The sequence below is a fragment of the Pelodiscus sinensis genome, chromosome 26 (assembly GCF_049634645.1).
Source record: "Pelodiscus sinensis isolate JC-2024 chromosome 26, ASM4963464v1, whole genome shotgun sequence".
In the NCBI taxonomy this organism is placed as follows: domain Eukaryota; kingdom Metazoa; phylum Chordata; order Testudines; family Trionychidae; genus Pelodiscus; species Pelodiscus sinensis.
The window spans coordinates 3,709,296-3,725,869 of NC_134736.1; the positions used below are offsets into that span (position 1 = coordinate 3,709,296).

The 16,574-nt window shown below is 46.6% G+C and overlaps 2 long non-coding RNA genes across 2 annotated transcripts; one reads left to right on the top strand and one right to left on the bottom strand.

Annotated features, from left to right (window-relative positions):
- Positions 1-550: 550 nt before the first annotated feature.
- On the bottom strand, positions 551-14,755 carry LOC142820559 (uncharacterized). The gene is made up of 3 exons (XR_012897786.1): positions 14,631-14,755; positions 8,540-14,599; positions 551-956 (listed from the first exon to the last, which is right to left on the bottom strand). It is a non-coding gene; the product is annotated as an uncharacterized LOC142820559 (long non-coding RNA).
- LOC142820558 (uncharacterized) lies at positions 11,197-14,790 on the top strand. The gene is made up of 3 exons (XR_012897785.1): positions 11,197-11,287; positions 13,767-13,853; positions 14,626-14,790. It is a non-coding gene; the product is annotated as an uncharacterized LOC142820558 (long non-coding RNA).
- The last annotated feature ends 1,784 nt before the right edge of the window (positions 14,791-16,574 follow it).

Here is a 16,574-nt window from a genome sequence, read left to right on the forward strand (position 1 = left end):
ATTCAGAACCCAGCATTGAGCTGGAACAACATGGCTGGTAAGGGCTAGAGACAAGAGGAGCTCCTGTGAGCATCCATCGTAAGTCACTGCCTCCCCAAAACAGATATGTCACTCGTTAGCATAGAGAGCGCGCGCACACAATGATATGAGTGAGATTCCTCAGATGAATGTGTCCCCCAATGAAATTTTTCACAGGCAAGGGGAAAAATTCATTGATGGTTTCCAAAAAGTCAAAGGGAATCAATTGCCAAAAATCAAAATATTTTCAGTTTTCACCCACAACCCAGATTTTGTTGTAGAAAATTATTTTTTGCCATTTTGAGGAATGCCCATTTATAGAAAAAAATTATCAGAAAAATGTCAATCATCTCTAGTAATAATATTTTCCTACCTCATGGATATATCCCTTACGTATATAGCCCCCTAAACCCTCTGGGGGTATTAACCATGAACAAACCCCTTCATAAAAAGTCATCAGACCATGTTCTGGTTGTCTGTTCATATCTAGAGGAAGTGGCAGCTGCTGTTATTCATTTTCATGGGTGCCACATACACCAAGGAAATATTTCCATTGCTCTCACTTCTTAAATTCTCTCACTCACAAGTTCCAGCTCTTACCGATGTTATTGCGTCTAGGAGTGATTGTAAGGGGTAATAAATCATGGCTTCCCCTTTTCTGCTGGTGTGTCCCAGAGATGAGGCAGCTCTTGAGATCATAGTGGGATGTGCCAGACAGTTGAATCCCAGCCCATGTCTTGCAGAAGTAGAAACTCTGGACGTACCACGCTGGCTAAAGAGGGAGGCCAAACGCAAGCGGATTTTGCTAACGGTTGGCAGGGCGTGCCACAGAAATCAAACATCATGGCTCGGGCGTAGCGGTGGAAGATCATCCGAAATGATAACATTCCATGGACTCAACCAGGGCTGCTTATGGAGAGGCCAATGAATAGCTGCTCCTGGAAGGGGAATGAAGCCTTACTGGTCAATTGCCGGTAAAGGGAAACTCCCAGGTCTTCACCGGGAAGGTGTCCAGGTCCTGACGGGCATCCCTAGTATGCAGCATCTCTCAGGGTTGTATCTGTCCCTTGAGAGAACAAACACATCCCAAGCCACCAGTCTGCATGGGCCACATGTCAAAATGAGCACCCCTCTGTCCTTTACTGTCCCCCCTACCCCACGCACAGCTGCCAACCTCCTCCCCCAGGCAAAGTGAGCATCCTGTGAGCAGTGATGGAATAACATCCCTGGGCTAGGTTGCTCCCGACGCCATGTCTGATGTGGGCACGCCTGAACACAGAGAGCCCAGGGAGCTCATGTACCACCCTGGTACACATCAGGTAACACAGAGGGGCTTTGTAGGCTACAGCAAATAGATCCAGGGAGGGGCTCGCCACAGTCGGCTGCCTGACTAGTCGGTCAAAGCAGGGATGGGGGAGACTAGTGCTGACCTCCCTGCTTTGGGCCAGATAGGCGCACCCGTCACAGGGCGCTGCCAAGGTCCTGGCTCAGAGGAACACTCAGCTGGCAGGAAACCAGAAAAATAGGCGTGTTGGGGGTGGCTCTCCTCTCGTATCCTGGCTCGCGGGAGAGAAACCCAGAAGTAAGCCAGCTCCTGGACTTGAGACTCCATCGCCTGCGCCTGAAGGGAGACAGACGTGGACGGGGAAGCCAGCCTTCATCACCTTGCCTGGAGACGCCATGGCAACTTGTCCATCAGGAGCTGGCAGTCCACCGGTTGCCCTACAGTTATGGGGCAACCCGTCTCTAAGGGACATCTCTTCCGAACCCCATCAGGTAGCAATTGGCTCCTGCCCTAAAACTGGAGTGGTTTTGCTCCTTGTTTATTTATATTTGTAAATCTTAACTATTATAACCCTGGGCTGTCTTGTCTTTCATTGGCTTCAGTAGGAGACGAATCAGTGTTGACACACAGAGCATCTGGCTATAGCTCTACAAAATCCCACTTCTGAAAGGCAGCGCAGGTCATGGCAGGTGCCTGCCCCATACACAGGTGCTCTTTTTGCAATCACAAATGCCCATCTGCAGGCACAACAGAGTCACACGGGAGGGGCCGAGGCTGCAACTTAGCTACCTGTGTTTAAAAAAATGGAACCCGCAGTGATTAGAGGGATCACGTGCGGATTCCCTGTTCTGTTCACTCCCTCTTGGGCACCTGACACTGGCCGCTGTTGCCAGACAGGACACTGGGCTAGATGGACCTTTGGTCTGACCCAGTGTGGCCGTTCTTATGATGCTCTGAATGTCAGCAATGCTTGTGAGAGGAGGAGACCTTCGCTTCCACGGGGCTGTGACAGGCTGAAACGTTCTCCACCGTCATGTGGCTTGTACTGACTCTTTAACGTAAGGAAGCATGTCCTAAGAATCTGGTCACCTGCTCAATATTTGATTTTTATGCCCCGGTTGGTTATTTGGCTACTGCAATTTGATCTTTCCTAGTTAATAACTGTGAGTTACAGGGGAAAATTAACAGCAAGAGTTCCGAATTGTTGCTTTTCCACGCATGCCTCTCCTCGTTCTGCCGCTAGTCAAGCTCGCTCAGACCTGGGGCGGTTTTTAAAAGCGGATGCTCCTGGCATTAGGGAGCTGTCTGTGAGAAAGAAACGTGTGTGACAATGACAATAATGTTCGCACCCAATGTATCTTTAAGTGGCTTAATATCGAATCCTTGAGAGAACTCCCCAGCAAGGGTTAACTGTGTGTATAAAATTGATTGCGATTTTAGTAATTCAGTATAATCACAGTCTACCAGCAGGTTGCTTTTCCAGCAGGAGGGTTTGGAATTATTTTCGGGAGTTTGCAATATAGAACTTAAATTAAGCCTCAGAAGTCAGAGGAGCTCGGCTGCATCTCTAATGTGGTGCTAAATTCTCAGCAGCACATTCTTTGTATTAAAGTCTTTGCTAGCAATTAGGTTCATTAACTATCACAATACCTTATTTATTACTCGGCATGCCATATGGTTTCCCAGCTAAAGAATGGCACCCGTTCTAGCACAGACCATTTGGCATCATAAAAATGTTAACAAATAATGTTATGGCTCTCAAGGGCAAAAGGGCTCGCTGGGTTGCAGGTCTGAATGGCAGGAGAGAATATGAAAACATTTTTCTTCTATCACGAAATAAAGAATTCCTCCAGACAGAAGTATTCAAAGAATATAACACTTGCATAACACAAATGGGAGTTTTATACATGCCCATAATAGCTATGTCAATATTGGCAGCAGGAAAGGCTCTCTCTCTTCTCCCTTCCTCTCCCCCATTTATTTCTCCTCCCTCTTGCTAGGAAACTGTTTAAGAGAAACAAACCAGGAGGATCCAGGTCTCAAACTTGCGGAAAATTGGAGATTTACTAAACTTCAAATGCTTCCCAGCCACAGGCTGAGAAAGTCTTCTCCCACAAGCCCTTGTCTCTTTGTGTCTTCCTGGAGATCGGTGGAAGTCCTTCCTACGTTGAGGAGGAAAGCGATTTTGTAAGCTCTCTGCAGAAGCCAAGGGGGAGAGAGATGATCTTAAAAGAGAAGTGTTTGATTTTGTAATCAGCGTCTTTTGTTCTCCTTTCCTTCATCCTCTTCATAGCATGTACTTTGTGCATGTGCTATCTTTTGCTTCATGCAGATTCATGGCCCGGGAGGCAGAATTTATTAATTGGAACCTGGTTTAAATATGTATCTCGATTGCTTTAAATCTCAATTCTGGATCACCCTAGTTTTGAGGAACTCAAACACACTTTGGCGGGGAGGGGGGCGTGCATGTGCAAAACTACCTTTGACACAAGGCTTTGCTGTGGGTTGGAATGTTTGTTTGTAAGATGCAGTTCCAATTCGCTGTAGTCCAACCTTTCTTCCCACCAAAGGACTCGTGGCCTCCGAATGAAGCACTTTGGAGGAGGATAGCCACAGCTTGGCAGGATCTGTAAAGTTCTGAACTGTCTGCACCCAAACATCCAAGAGGCAACCGCTGGCTTGGGGCCTTGGAAATGGAACAGAAAGCATCTAGCCTTTCCGCCAATGGATCAGCTCTGACCTAGCCTAGGAGAGAAAGATAGACTTACAACCTGACAGCTGCTCCATGGCCTTATGGGGAAAAAGCTCCCGGTTCAGTTGCTAGTATCAGTGTCACAAAACCTGCCATGGCTGTTGGCTGTCTCATCAGAAAAGCTAAGGACTGGAGAGTCACAATTCCCTCTTGCTTCATTATAGGCGCTCCCTCTTTGCCTGTGCAGTGACACAAACACAGGGGATGATGTGAAGGGGAAGTTTGTCCTGATGCACCTAGTCTATGGCAGCCCTCCAGGACGGTCAGTCTGGGAATCTGATGTGCTCTCGGGTGGAAAAACAGCATTGGAAGGAGGGTGCAAATAATGTATGTTATACCCACATCTTGAACCCTGTGTACAGATGTGGTCTCCTCACCTCAAAAAAAGATATTTTGGCCTTGGAAAGGGTTCAGAAAAGGGCAACTAAAATGATTAGGGGTTTGGAACGGGTCCCATCTGAGGAGAGGCTAAAGAGACTGGGTCTTTTCAGTTCAGTTTAGAAAAGAGGAGACTGACGGGGGATATGATAGAGGTCTATAAAATCATGAGCGGTGTGGAGAGGGTGAATAAAGAAAAGTTATTTATTAGTTCCCATAATAGAAGAACTAGAGGACACCAAATGAAATTAATGGCAAGCAGGCTTAAAACTAATGAAAGAAAGTTCTTCTTCACACAGCGCGTAGTCAATCCATGGAACTCCTTGCCAGAGGAGGCTGTGAAGGCTAGGACTATAACAGAGTTTAAAGAGAAGCTAGGTAATTTCATGGAGGTTAGGTCCATAAAAGGCTATTAGCCAGGGGATAGAAATGGTGTCCCTGGACTCTGTTTGTCAGAGGCTGGAGAAGGATGGCAGGAGACAAATCGCTTGATCATTGTCTTCGGTCCACCCCCTCTGGGGCACTTGGTCCTGGCCACTGTCGGCAGACAGGCTACTGGGCTAGATGGACCTTTGGTCTGACCCAGTACGGCCGTTCTTATGTTCTTATAAAGTGAAATTTAAGGTATGATAGTAAGGATGAAAATCCACACTCCCATCTTTCTTCCTTCCTTCCGCATCTGAGGAAGTGGGCTGTAGCTCCCGAAAGCTAACGCTCTCATACCCTAATAAACGTGTTAGTCTTTAAGGTGCCACTGGACTCCTTGTTGTTTTTTCAGATAAAATTAGATCTTTCTCTGCCTTGAGTATTCCCAGATTTACCAGACAGGGTGATAACCTCCGTAACTATTACTTGCTAGCAGCTGTGATTATCTGGTCCATCCCCCAGGCAATAGCTCCCCTCTCTGACAGATGGTCAGAAGGTACCAATCCAGGAAAGGACATCATCACACACTGGTCCAAACAGCGTCACTCCTGCCCACGGCACCGTGTCCCGCTCAGACCGGCCGCTTGCAGCAAGGGAGCCATTGGGACTGATGGAAAAAATAGGGTGTTTTTGCCGTCCCAGGTAACCCCGGCGTGCAGCCTTGTGCTGAGAGGTACGCCCGCTGATTTTGATCTGGGTTTATTTCCGTACTTCTCAGGACGTGCCTAATGTAAACGCCGCACTTGGTTAGGAGCAGAAGCAAGGGCACCTTCTGCGACACCAGAGACACCTGGAAATTCCAGGCGGAGACTTGCCATTTGTAGAGTCCAAGGCCAGAAAGGGCCACTGTGATCCTCTAATCTTGACTTCTGTATAGCCAGGCCTGCCGACGGGAGAGGGGAGATGCCAGAGGGCAGTTTCCCCAGATCCGGCAATTCAAAAGGGCATGCTGCTACTTCAGGAGTGGTAGTGGCCGAAGCGCTGGGCCCTTTGAATCACCGCTGGAGCATCAGGTGGCTCTTAAGCCTGGCGGTGGGATAGGGTCAGCAGCCAACACAACATGCTCCAGGTGGCGCTGAGGGCTCGCTGCCCCAGCCCCATCCCTTTTGCTCAAGGCCCCACCCCTTCCAGGAGCAGGGAGCCACCCCCTTTTCCCCCTCCTCCCCACACACACTTTGTCCTGGCGCCCAGCAGGTCTGTTGTCCCCAGTGCGTAGCTCACTGTCCATAGAATTTCTGAAAAGTGATTATTGCTGGAGCTGTCTCCTCTTGCTAAGCACTCAGCTCTTTGGGGGCTGGGGAATTCTCTCCTCCTGCCTGGATTATGTCCCTCTCGCAGTTGCCATAACTCCTCTTCTATGGCACAGCCTAATCCAGCTCCCAGGGATGTCCGTGGAAAGACCTGGATCCAGCAGATGTCCGTAATTCAATAGGTTCCCAGCACCCCGCCCCCCAAAAAGCAGGCACTGCCATGAGTGAGTGGAACAGGACTGATGTCACATGGCATGGACAAAGCAAATGTGGCACCCACCAGCAATGCTTAATAAGAACTCGTCATAGAACCATAAGTCTGGGAGGGATCTTGAGAGGTCACTGAGTCTAGTCCCTTACACTCATGGCAGGACCAAGCACCGTCTAGACCAACCCTGACAGGTGTTTGTCCATGTTGATATAGTACTGGTCATCCAGGAGGAGTGAACACAATAGTGCTAACAGACTTCTGAGCATACGTAACCTGAATTGTACTGTTCTGGCCTAAGATCTCTCTTCTTGCAGAAGGTGCCATGACACCTTTACTGGACCCCAGCCGCTCAGAAGATCAGCTTCCTATTTCATCTGGAAATGGCATATCTAGCAGCCCACTCACCTTACCAGTCTGGGGCGTTTGGTTTAAGCAATGAACCCCCCTCCCCAAAAAAATGTTCTACATAATTCACCAACGTACCTTCTGTGACAGCAGGGTTTTACTGGGAGGTGTCTTGGGCAAGTTGCAACAAGCCCCAACTATCTTGAGCTATCGTGTCTGATTAGATCCCAGCTCAATGAGATAAGGGGAGCTGCACTTAGATAAGGTGATAAGCATTCTAGACATATCTTGGATATACAGAGCATGCTCACCCCTTATTCCAGTGAACAGGAACCATTGTTTCATAGCCAAGTAAGTGTGAGTAAGCAGCAGCTTCTGTTCATGAACGGATGCTTTAGTCCTTAAGCCTCAAGGGGCCAAAGCTCTCTTGCGGATATTTTGCTTTTTCTTGCTGATTTCCTTGCTCATTGTTTCTGAATGTTTTTCTATTTCCTTCCTGGTGCCCTACTAGAAGTTACCTGTTACCCACCAAGTGGGGCATTCAGGGTGTTTGGGTGCCTTTGGGAGTGAAAATAAACAGCCCACAGCACACTGAAAGAAAGGAGCATGAATTTTGATGGGCAAGGGTTTAGATTGCATTGATTTTTAAGGTCAGATGGGACCAGTAAACTCATCTGGTCCTGACCTCCGCATAACACAGACCTAGGCTCTCACACTGTGATGTCTGCCTCCTGCACCGTGATGAACTAGAATGTATCTTTTGGAAAAACATCCTATCCTGATGCCAAGCCACGATGAATGCACCACCTCCCTTGGTACCCTGGGCCAATGGCTGACTGCCCTTGCTATGGAAAATCTGACAGCTTTACTGAACTTCTCTTTTCTATAGCACTGACCTCAGACGAGTGGAATTTGCTCCCTCTCTAATGCAATGAAGCCCCTTCCAAATCCTAAATCAGTTAACAGTTTGGTGGCCTCACATGGAACTTGAAAAAGGGGTGGTGGGGCAAGAAAAGGTTGCAGAGCTAAGCAAGGACAGAAGACTCCCACTTGCAGGAGATGATTTTCAGCAACATTGCAGATAGCCTCAAGATGAGCTGAAGTGGATGCTTTCACTACACTGGGCCTGGCACTTTAGCCCTGTGCCCCGAAACCTGTTAGAGTACGTCTACACAGCAACATTATTTTGAAATAACTTAATCCACGTCTACACTGCTGGCAGTTATTTCGAAATAATGTCAAAATACTGTCAAGCTGGAGGACTTCTTACTCCGATTCCTGTCACCCTCATTGTACGAGGAGTAAGGGAAGTCGGAAGAAGAGTGCTCTATCTCGAAATAAGTGCTGTGTAAACGCTCCCAATTTTGAAATAAGCTACGCAAATGACGTGGCTCAATTGGTGTAGCAAGCCGCTTTGTTGACATGAGAGTGTAGATGCAAAGGACAACGTGGCTGCAATAATGCCTTCTGTCGACAGAACTCTGTCGACAAAAGGCGTTATTCCTCGTAGAATGAGGTTTACCGCCGTCGACACAACTGCTGAGTTCTGTCAACATTATGTCGACAGAACTCAGCGGTAGTGTAGACGCAGGTATAGCTTTGTCGACAAAAGTCCACTTTTGTCGACAAAACCCTGTAGTCTAGACACACTCTGAGACAAGAGTGATACCCATCCTCTCTTCAGCAGGGTACCAGGTGTAACCTACTACAACTGCTGTCCTCTATTCATTGATGGGGATTAGTGAACAATGCCCCTGCAGAGCATTTCGGTCAGGCCTTTTATAATCCTGTGGAATAACAGCAGAACCACACCTTTCAAAAGCACTTAGACTCCAAAATAGGTAGGTATGTGACTCACATTGGCATTAGCTCACCTGAGGGGTTAGGCACCTAAATGCATTGGCGTCCCATTTTCCAAAGCAACTGGGGCACTGGAGAGACGCATCTCCTTGAAAGCCAGTGAAATTCAGCCATTCCCTCCCTTGGGCACTCTTCAAAATATTATCCTAGATGGATTTCCTCCCCTTCGGTGTATATTCTTTCTGTGGCTTGGGTTATCATTTGCCGACTCAGTTATGACATCATAATGACTCTGGTTAACTTTGAAACTTTTCTGTGGCTTCCCCGTCCCATTTCGGTGTTTAGTAAATAAACCACTGGTGTACTCTTGCATTATTAGATACCATTATGGAGGACTGTGGATTAAGGCTGGATTGGTGCATTTTCATGACCGGACCTGTAGGTCTGAGCACCCCTTTGCGCTCCATCCAGATGGAATCTGCAGGAGCCCAAGGAAGGAGCATGCAAGCACTTAAGAGCAAAAAAAGACACACTAAGGTCTTGCTACCAGGGCATGAGTTGGCTGATTTGTTGTCAACAACCACTAGAGGTCAGCAGAAGTTGCTGAGAAATAGGCCCTAGTGCGTCTTGTGTGAGTTCTCGCAGCAGATTGCAAAGAGAGCAGCAAGTATTTCTCGTTATTCTTTGTTCTGCGCGTGACTTGGGTTTTAGCACAAGCCAGGCTACTGGCTTTGAGAAGGAGATGGTGCTGGGCTTAGGAAGGTGGATCAAAGTGAAGCCTTTTAATGTGACTTTTAAAGCAAGGAAGTAAATAAAGTGAGCGTCTAAGCAGATATTATAGTTGGGCTCCTTGATTTAGTCACTTTAGCATGAAAGCAGTAGGCCAGAGCCCAAGCTGGTGCTAACAGCATAGGTGTTACAGAGGTGTTACTGAATGGGAGCTTTCCTGGATGTTGATTCTTCAGAAGACCCCCTACAGCTGTTGGGTCAGGCCTTCCTTTCCCCTTCTCCCCTGTCTCCAAAGTGAAAACCCTTTTAATGTGCAGATGTTGGCTGGACAGCCCTGGAGACTGGGGTCTTCTGTTGATCTCCAATACAGCCCAGTGAGCTATAACAAGAGAACCCGACCCATACCCTTTCAGTGGACCACTCGGCAAACCTGACTTATCCCTTAGCCTCTCTGCCGAGTTCTCCTGAGGGTGCCAGCTGTGATACCGATACTTCTCCATTAGGAACAGGACTGAAGTTAGACAGCACTTAGAGCCTCCTAGTCGCGGGGGAGGGGACCCATTTTGCCGGAACATGTCCTGAAAAGACAGCCTCTGTGCTGTTCACAATCTCGTCCTCCTTGTGTTTCACGCCAGCCACTAGAAACCAGTCAGCTGCGGAAAATTGGTATTCACGGTCATCCTGGGCCTCTTACTGCGCAGCTCGCTGGCAAGCCCTGGAGCCATGGGGCTCCCTGTTGCCGCCTGATTTGGAGTCAGGGTTTACGCTTTCCACCCTCTGAGCCTAGCCCCAGCTGGTCATTTTCAACCGCCTTTCATGCTAGGCTCAGCCTGTCCCTTGTGATGCCGGTTGCAATTCCGCCTTCATAAAAGGCCTTCTGCCCGGTTCCCTCCTTCGTGGCCTGCGAATATCAGGGCTGCTTTTCTCTCCCTGCGTCTTCTCAATTCATCCCAGCCAGGTTCCATCTGATCTTTGCTGGATCTGCCTCTCTCATTCTCTACCTCTCCAGGCTCATTTTGATTGTGTGTTCTGTTGCCCGCATCAACGCAGGCAGCCGGTCTGCAACCAATTATTCTCCACACATTGCTCTTCCCCCTTCTCCCTCCCCCCCTAAGCTCTCATAATGAGCAGGGCTCCTAAAGGAGCTGCTCACAAAGAGCTTTGGCTTTTGGATTGTACTCGGCCTCAGAGGTAGATGGACAAACCAGTGCCTGGAGTCTGCGGTTCTTCAGTGCTTTCAGATGCGAGCTCAGATGGCGTGGTATTTAGGACAGTATTCTGCAGTCACTTTCCCATCCCAAGGAGGGGTGGTTAATTTAAAATGGAGATTTAAAACTGGGGGGAAGTCCCCCAGAAACTGTATATCCCTCTCACTAAATCCCAGCCTTGCTCTGTTTCATGGTTATCAGACACATTGGTCTAAATTTTCCCCCCAAAAATGTGAGCACCGACCTTCTAAACATTGTACCTCTAGCGGTTTCACAAGTGTGGCTTCCTAAAATTGAGCTCCCAATCACCTGGGAAAAGTTAGGCCATTTTTATTGTAAAGAGTTTGCTCCCCTTCTCATCTGGGCCATTTCCTTCATGCCCTGGGGAAGACCTAATGTTAATCTGGTGACATCATGTGCTTTTTCATAGTTAGGCTTTGATGTCACAAGTAGGAGGGAGAAAAATTGTTCTCCTTGGCCTCTGAGGATAGGACAAGAAGCAATGAGCTTAAACTGCAGCAAGGGAGGTTTAGGTTGGACATTAGGAAAAACTTCCTGTCAGATTGGTTAAACACTGGAATAAATTGTCTAGAGAGGTTGTGGAATCTCCATCTCTGGAGATATTTAAGATAGGCATCTGTCAGGGATGGTCTAGACAGTTCTGGGTCCTGCTGTGAGGGCAGGGGACTGGACTCGATGACCTCTCGAGGTCCCTTCCAGTTCTAGTGTTCTATGATTCTATGTCACAAAGGCCGCGTGACAAGGACCCTGTTACTGAAAAAGACCTGTCAAATGGCGAAGGAGAGTGGTGTTTTGCCCAAGTTATGATTGAATTAAGCATCTATGGCACCAGAAATGGTTGGCTACAGACCAACCAGACTCTGGGTCAGATTCTTGAAGGAAACACTTATATCGGGATTTCTGGGCTGGAGTATTTTTAGGCGCTATATATTTTTGAAAATCTGGCCCTCAGAAAATCATTCTTATCCAGGAACGATCTGCAAGAAAGCTTTCCTTCTGTCTATTCCCCACTCCAGTCAGCCATTGAATTTACTTGGATGTCAAACATGGAACTCACTAACTTTCTCTTCGGCATGAAAGTCAAATTTCCAAGGGCATTTTTTGGAGTGCGTTCCTTCACTCTGCCCCCTCCACCGCAAACACTGACCCACTTGCAAAAGGCTGCTGCTAAGTGCACAGACAAATATGTTGTGACTGATTTGGAATGTCCCAATTCCTTCCAGCCTTCAAACTGGATTCATAAAAAGCTCTTTAAAAAATAGGGTAGTTTGCAAATGTCTTGATTTACAAGTGTTATCTAAGGTTTCAGTCACTTAGGAATGTCTAACTAGATAAGATACTAAGGGTTTGTTGTATCTCCTGGCAATTATTAAGAAAATAAAATCAGTTAATATCTAACCCTGAATCCAAACTGTAATGTCAGGAGGTAAACTCCTATTCCAACTCTGTCAGGAGCTCTGGAGTTCCGTATGCTCTAGATGGGCTTTCAGAATAATCTTGAAAGGGAAAAAAAATCCTTTGATTAAAACACAGCTGCATGCACTGAGCGAAACACTTTATATGCTGCCCAGGTTTTTGTTCTGGCTGACTCAGTCACCTAGATGTTTTCTTATGCAAGAAATCCAGCAATTCGGAGCCCATTCTGATAGAACAAATTTCCCCAGCTGTGTGTGTATTGCATGTGAAGCAGCAGTAAACAAACACAAGTGTTCCACGGATGTGGACTATTTTTGGCCTCGAGGAGGAAAAGAATGGCTCATGTTTGGGAAGGGGGTTGGACGACCCATGAGTTTGGAAATAGGATAAGGCTGGTTCAGTGGTTAGAGTACTAGCTGGGAGAGCGGCGTTCAATTCTCTTCCACTGATTTCTTTGGGGACCTAAGGCAAGACACTTGGATAAAATTTTCAAATGCGCGTATGGCTCAAATCGTCAATAGTACTTAGATTCCAAAATTTTTGATGCACTCATTGGAAGTTAGGAACTTTGAGACCTTTGAGGATCTGGTACTCAGGTGCTTTTGAAACTGTTGAAGGTTAGGAGGTGCACAAAGACAACAGGACTAGATGCCAGATAAGAGCACAGGATGGTCCAAGTTTAAATCTTAGCCTGCAGGGGTAGTTCGCTGGTGGGTGACCAGTTGGAGAGGAGTTAGCCTTGGTGTGATTTGTTGTTGGCAGGTGTTTCCTGCTTATGGGTCTCCTTTTGTGGCCACAGACTGAACTGAGGGTGAACACTCCCTCTTTGCCTCCAGAGTTGCTCTCTTCAGGACCGGCATCACCATGCTGGAGGGGAATGAGGAATTGGTACTTAGTGTGGGTGGGGGAAAGGCTCCGAATCCTTGACGCCTTTGGTCTCCTGGAACTGTCAGGCCTTTCCCCAGAATTAAATTCATTGTAAAGAGAAATGTAAAATACAAGGGGGTGCCCTCAAGCCCATCTATTAAATGATGAGAGCCATGACTGGCGGGCAGTTACACTTGAAGCAAACCTGGGCTGCCTGTGAAGTGCTTTTGTGGAGTCCCTAATTGAGTCTATTCTGTGTAAAAGCTCTTTTAAGATGAGCTGCAGAGAGCATATGCACAGCCCCTCTGTACTGTACCGCTAGGTCTGGCATTTAAAATCTAAGCACGTTTTCCTCCCCGTCCCATGTACGATGTCAAATATTTTAGGTTAAGAAAAGGGAAAAAAGAGGGAAAATAATTACACAGTAAATTAAACCAGGGCAACCCCCCTGCTTATTAAGACTTCAAGAGTTACACGTTGCGGCTTCTGACTTCAGCTATCTTGACTGCGTACAAAGGGTAACTCTAAAAATAGGTACAGTACAAATGATTAGGTCATACGCCGCTTGCTGGAAACTTTTTTTCAAATTTAATTACAAACTAGACCTTGGATTGTTGGTGGGAAAATATAAATACGACCGTTCCGAGCCTGGCTGCCCGTATTGAAGCCCTATAAAGTTTGCTCTTCTTAGCTGAGTCACTGTAGATGCATTCCCTTTTGTGCTGGGGGATTAATCATGGAATGTGGGCAGGCTGGTCTCAGCTGTCATAGCCCTGAGTCACAACTCACAATGATCCTCCTAGTGTTTGCAGGCTTAGAGCCATAGGTCACTAATTAGACTTATTGTCTTACAGTTGGCCTAGTTTATAGTGTGTGGACAAAGGGAGGAATGGAGAGAAGGCACCAAAATTGGCAACCCCAAGAAATTATGCAAATACTAATGTATCATGTGCCGGTAGCTTTTTGTATCCCTTTGCTCTCTGAAAGCTGGCAAAGGAATGTTCTAACCTCTGTATTCCATTTCCATGTATTGTATTGCCTTATTTATACTGTTGCGCAGGCCGTCCTTCTGCAACACAGATGCAAAGAGCTGAGATTTACAGAAGTGACCTTGGCCCCACCCAGTTCCTATTGGAATCAATGGGAGGTAAGCACCTAAATGCTTCTGAAGATCTGGAATTTAGACACACCCAAACCTATTGCTATTTAGGGGTCTGATCTGAGACACCTTGGGGAGGGGGGTAATTTTTTTAGAAGGCATTGAGACCCCTCTCTTCTGAGAATCAGGGCCCTTTGAGCTGTGGCCCCAAAATCACGACTCACTTTTGAACATCTTGGCCATTGTGTTCCTTACCCCAAAGAGTCAGAATCTCAACCCAACAAACACTCCTGCATCTGGATAATCTCATGGAATCCGACTGGACTCCATCAGGTGTGTGACGTTACTCCTCATGTATATGATTTTACTCCCCCACTTCCACCCCATCCCTGGATTTGTAGTATAAGGGCTGATTCTGCAAACCCTTCAACATGCGCATAAACTTTCTGCACTTTTGTTGCCCTGTTTCTTTTGTGGGATTATGTGTTTGGGGTTTTTTTTGGGGGGGGGCATTAAGGATAGGGCCCTAACTTTAAAAGTGATGCAGTGAGTGAATGTAAAAAATCCAAAGAGAGTTTATCCAAAGAGATAAAGGACCAGGATTACTATAATACAATTGTGTGGGTGCTCTTTTAGGGTATATGCCCATCCATTCAAGCTGTTGTATTTAAATAGTCACCTTTCCCTGGAGTAATAGCGGAAAACTCCAGCACGGTTCTAGTAGCTCAGTTACAATTTTGTTGCTGTAACTATGGGTGCTACTTACTTTAATATGGATTGTAATTCCAGATAACCTGGAATACATGGATTGTAATTTCAGATAACCTGGAATACAGGAAACCAAGAGAAATGTGTGGGAACCAACCACTTTTTATCCTATCCTGCGGTTCTCCGAAAGCAGCTTTACACTTCGGCCTTATAAGCCCATGCCGCAATAAGCGAACTCTTCATGATTCTCCCAATCCTGCAGGCTGCTAGGTTATGCCTGGGGCCAGTGTCTGAACAGCTCCACTGGAAAGTCATACTAACCAATGGATTTCACATGAACTTTAGCATTCTGTTAATGCACATTTAGCAGCCTTCCAGGGTCCTGTAAAAACAAAATGTTTTCTTCCAAAAACAGCTTTGGGTTTTTTTTTTAAACAAAGTCTAACACATTTAATCATCTTCTCGTAAACTGCCAGCTTGTCTTACTGCTCCATGTTCGCTTGTGAATTAGGCTCAGATCTCAGAACTAACCTAGCACATGTGCCATAAGAGAACTTTGCATAAATACCAGCAATATTACATCAGCGCTGATACAAGCTAAGACCCCCAACCCTGCAAAGTGCTCCCCTTGGGGACAAGTTTGCTGAGCTATCAAGGGAAGTGCTACAAAAAAGGCCTGATCGGCTCTAAAATCACAAACGTGATCCAAAAGCCATGGATTTCAGAATGCGACTCAAAATAGCCTTTATACCTCCCCTCAAGCTCGGCTGATAACATTTTAAACCACTCTCCACATAGACCTTCAGCAGCAAGCAATGAACAGCTCCATGCCGCATAAAAGCCGTCATGATTTCACGGGACAAACCATTGGCCCTAATTTATAGAATTCCTGCTCCTGTTCAGCTCCCTGTGCAGCCTGGTGTTAACTCGAAAGCACTAAAGATTTTGCAGTGCAACTGATTCAGCTTTTTACTATCTGTCGCTTATCCCTATATATAAAAAAATGCAGCTTTACTCTTTCTACTTTCATCTCCCCTCCCCCCTGAAATATTGTAAAACTAGCAAGTGGGTATGCAGGCATTTTTTTTCACTCACCAAGAAACTAGGGTGGGAAGCAGGGTATAATACCAGCGAAGGGCTGGAAGAAAAGAGTCTGTATGTGATAGTTCATGGTACCCTGAAGGCTGGAAAGGAAGTGGTTAATTCCGGCTAGTGGAAAGAACACAGCTGCTTGCCTGAGGGCTGGGGCAGGACAAGTGAATTAATTATTCTACCTACTCATATGAGAAGGATGGTACTGTGGGCTGAATCTAACAAATGACATCAGGGTGCCTAGGAGGAGATAGAAGGGTTAAGCTGGAAGTTCGCTGCTCCTTTGGGATGGCGTCTGCCCTGCACCTGTAGCTCAAAATAAGATGTGCCATTTGAGCTATGCAAATTGTGTAGTTTATTTTGAAATGTGGCGCCGTCTCCACAGCACTTCTTTAGAAATAAATGGCTATTCCGAAACGTCCTTGTGGAATGAGGGTAACTGGGACGTCGGAATAGCAAGCCCGTTATATTTTGAAATTACGGGTGTGCATAAAAGACATGGAATAGCTATTTCGGGATCCCTCCAGTACCCCGAAATAGTGCTGCCGTGTAAACGTAGCCTTGGGGACCTTAGCTAAAGCAAGCTACGGTCTCGATTTTGTTTTGCCCTTGAGAAGAGCAGAATTCTGTTGTCTGCCCTTGAAGAGGGTGATTCCCTCCTGTGTCGTTTCTTGGGCTAGAGAGTCTACTGCTCTCAAAGAGCAACATTTCCATAACTGTCCACGGTGTCTGATCTCGAGTGTTGAACACCCTGGCCCAACATCCTCTTCTAGGCCTTTGCAATATCTACCGGTTATCAGTTAAATGAGGGAAGTGGGAGATCTTTTAGGTCATCTAGTTAATTCACTAGCAAGTTCAGGACTCTGCTGTTAGAATGTATTTCAGAAAGCGCAAGCAATCTTGCTTTTTACAGTTTAGTCTCAAGTATCTTGAATGGTGGCTTTACCCTGTGTTATCTGAGAGACTATC